We start from the raw sequence: 3,773 nt of genomic DNA on the forward strand, positions 1-3,773 counted from the left end.
AACCAAAAATACAATTTTTACCATTTAAGAATAAGCTTCTCGCAGCTTTGAAGTCTATGTCTATAATCTGGCCTCAGTGCCTCAACTGCTCAATCAGGTCTTTAAGTCGAGACGATTAAAATCAGAAGAACTCTGTTAGTGACAACTGTGTTTCCCACGTGACTTTCACGTTGGTAACCTTACAACACCAACATGGTGGTCGTCAAACTCCAAAAGACTAATAAGAAGAGAGAGAGAGAGAGATGTCACCAAAGTCCAACAGATCAATGAGAAGGGCGATAACATAGAATAACATGGTGGCAAAACTAGAGAAATGTCACCAAAGTCCAGTAGACCAATGAAAAGAGAAGTATACAGAATAACATGGTGGCAAAACTAGAGAAATATTACACAATTAAGGTCACGTTTTAATGTAAGTGAAATAGTGTGTTTCTTCAGTAAAAATTATATTAAGCGAAATCGTGAATTTTGTGATAATTTAAAACACACACACACACATATATATATATATATATATATAAACGTCAATAGTACAAGATACCACACTGCGATATTTCATTTTTGGATACACTGATAAACATCTTGATGGTATAAAACTTTGGTTTCACTATTACATTTTATGGCATTTGAATGATAAATTAAGTCTAATCATTTCAGGTTTCATCAAAGGGTAGACATGTTAAAGAGGTAAGTACTAAAAAATGGAAACAGGTTAGACTGTCATAGCTTCCTTAAAATGTGATTGACATATTTTAATTCAAATGATTTATTCTAGTCCAGTTTGAATAACCCTGTACTAACTTATAAAACCAAAATGTGATTGACATATTTTAACTCAAATGGTTCACTCTAATTCACTTTGTCTAACTCTTTATTAACTTATTTTAACTCAAGTGGTTTGGTTCATCTACTTCAGCTTATTTAACCCTTTATCAACTTACAAAAATCGTTATAACCTGTCCTAATATAACATTTTATTCAATGGAAAACGTTATTGTGTATGAGCCACATATATCTATCCATATGTTTTGACCTAAAACGAACTTTGTGCAGTTGAGTGATATTGTAGTAATTGTTTTTTTTTATTTTAGTGTTATAAAAAAGTAATACCTAGTACGACTACCATATTCTGATGCATAGAACAAGTGAACAACTTTGAGTGACAAATCCAAACCAACAAATATCGTTCCTGATAGGCTGAACATGGCACAATGGTTAGCATTCTGGACTGTGGATCTTTAGATCCAACAATTGCGTCCTGTTACCGCAAAAGAAATAAAAAATGCTCACTATTCGGACGGACAAGAGTAACCTAAGAATTAGTGGTGGTTGTTGTTGAATGGCTACCCCCCTAGTTTGTCACTTCAAAATTACGAACAGGTGGCGCATATAGTCCTTAGGGTACCTTGCACGAATATCCGAAAACAACAACGAAAACATTCCCGATAGTTCACGCGATCCGAGTTTACAACTTTACTGAGGTTCCACGCTTTTATGAAACCCCAAGCAATAACACTACTTTCTAGAAGTAAAAGATAAGCAAATGTTACGGAAAGTACAAGTAAATGCTACCTATAAAAAAACAAAAAAAAACATTTAAATGACGTTACTTTTATAATGTATTTAAGTATTTGTGCAATCAGTTCTTGAGCTAATACACCTACGTCTTATAAGTCAAAATCTAGTGTCCAATAGCAAGTACATATAAACAAACAGTATGATTTACTTGTAGGCCTTTTGTAGTTTTTCTTCAGGCCTAAAGCCGATTCAAATTTATTTATTAAGCTTAGCTTTTAGAACACTATAGGGGGCCTGGCATGGCCTAGTGGTTAGGACTCTCCATTCGCAATATGTGGGTCGCAGAATCTGAATCCCTTCAACGAACATACTCGCCCTTTTAGTCGTAGAAGCGTTATAATGTGTTGGTCAATCCCACTATTAGCTGGTAAAGAGTAGCTCAAGAAGAGCTGGCGGTTGGTGATGTTGGGTATCTGCCCTCCCTCTAGTCTATCACTTCAAAATTAGAGACGACTAGCGCAGATAGCCCCCAGATAACTCTGGACAAAATTCAATATAGTAAAAAAAATCCACTTTATTGCGTAACAAAGCAACCATATAACTAGTCTATACTCCCCACCTAACGTAGCAGCTTTGAAAAAAAATTATTTGTTTGTTGGACTATTTGCATTAGCTGTCCCTAATTTTGAATTGATAGACCAGAAGGAAGGCAGTTGGTCAACACCACCCACCGTCACCTCTTGGAATACTACTGTCTGACCAAATAGTGGGATTTAACTGTCACTTTTCTAACGTACTCACTTCCTCGAAGTGTGTAGCTAGTTCTTTATCATTCTTTTTTATTTGGTGGTAACAGGACATGGTTAAAGAAACCTCAACTAATCATTGAATCAACTCAGCCTTTTCGAAAAAGACATCTTCAAAAATACGTTCATTAACACGGAGAAAATTAAATAGAAGAAAATTTAAGGATATAGTTTACAAGTCAGTGTTCGGAAAAAGCGACGCAAAACGTTTTTATTTTAGTATATAAGAATAGAAAACAATATTCATAAAACAAAGAAACAGCTTCCAGCGTTCAAAATCGTATTGTCAAAATTGTATTTTATTTCAAATGATTATATTATTGCAATAAAAGTCAGTCCTAAGAACTTATGAGTACAAGCAAAGGAGGAAATGTTATAATATGTCAACATCTGTCATAGCCATTGCCGGTGAGGTTCTTCGCCCAATACCAGGCTTACCAAGCCGACTGGGATAGCAGTGGTCTAGGCGCTATTTACATCATCAGGGTTAGAGCAATAATTAACCCTGAAACATTAATAAGTATCACAATAAGCCTAAAATGTAATAAAAGTACAAGAAGCTGAGTCTACCGAACTAAACCAACTGAAGTGAAGCAACAAAAAATACGGCAGCTAGAATACTCTAATTTTACAAACTTTTAACTGACAGAAGTAAAACAAGCCAAAAATAGACTTTTAACCAAAGATGTGAAGTAAGCCTAAAATACTGTAATGTTATAAATTTAAAAAACACATGTGAAACAAGCCTAAAATGCTCTAAGTTTCGCAAATACTTTTGAAGAACACAAATAACGTAAACTTAAAATACCCTAATTTCACAAATTTTTAACTGACAGAAGTAAAACAAGTCAAAAATAGACTTTTAACAAAAATTGTGAAGTAAGCCTAAAATACTCTATTTTTCAAAGTTTTGAAACTAAACAGGTATTAAAAACTTCCTTTTCTGAGGTTCTTTTTTTTAATGTAGTCTTCTTAATTGAAAACACATTATGTTGTCGGATTTTTGAATGAAATGTGTTTAACTGAGACTGCTCGGAACGTTTTATGATCTAAGTGTGAAAATGCACCTTACTAACCCGTGATACATAAGACTCTGCTGCAGCTCTTTTGCCGTGTTTCACGGTTCATTTATATAAAACATGATAGCCAAGCTGTAGTTGATAACATTCCATCCCAGCGTGTGCGAGAGTTTTTGTCAAATGAACCGCTTTAAGTCTGAAAGTCGTAATGGCTACGTTTAGGTACGTACCGTCACGAAACCCACCACTGAGTGGAGGGATTCTTCGAAGCAAAATTTTCTCATTGAGACAAACTGTGCCTGTCATCATTCATCTCATCCCATTCGCTTCATAGGGGGATATTTTATGCCCCCTTCTTTCTCCTTTAGTAGTCGTCTCTATCATAGTGTACTGATGATGTTTTATAAAAAAGAAAGTGTTCAACAACATG

General features: G+C 34.8%; 1 long non-coding RNA gene across 1 annotated transcript in view; it reads right to left on the reverse strand.

Moving 5' to 3' along the window:
* LOC111085052 overlaps positions 1–3,564 on the reverse strand; it is a 73,647-nt gene extending 70,083 nt beyond the window's left edge. Inside the window, exon 1 of the long non-coding RNA XR_002609915.1 lies at positions 3,401–3,564. This is a non-coding gene — a long non-coding RNA (uncharacterized LOC111085052). The remainder of the gene's footprint in view (positions 1–3,400) is intronic.
* Positions 3,565–3,773: the final 209 nt, after the last annotated feature.

The sequence above is a fragment of the Limulus polyphemus genome, unplaced genomic scaffold, assembly GCF_000517525.1.
Source record: "Limulus polyphemus unplaced genomic scaffold, Limulus_polyphemus-2.1.2 Scaffold216, whole genome shotgun sequence".
NCBI classification, from domain to species: domain Eukaryota; kingdom Metazoa; phylum Arthropoda; class Merostomata; order Xiphosura; family Limulidae; genus Limulus; species Limulus polyphemus.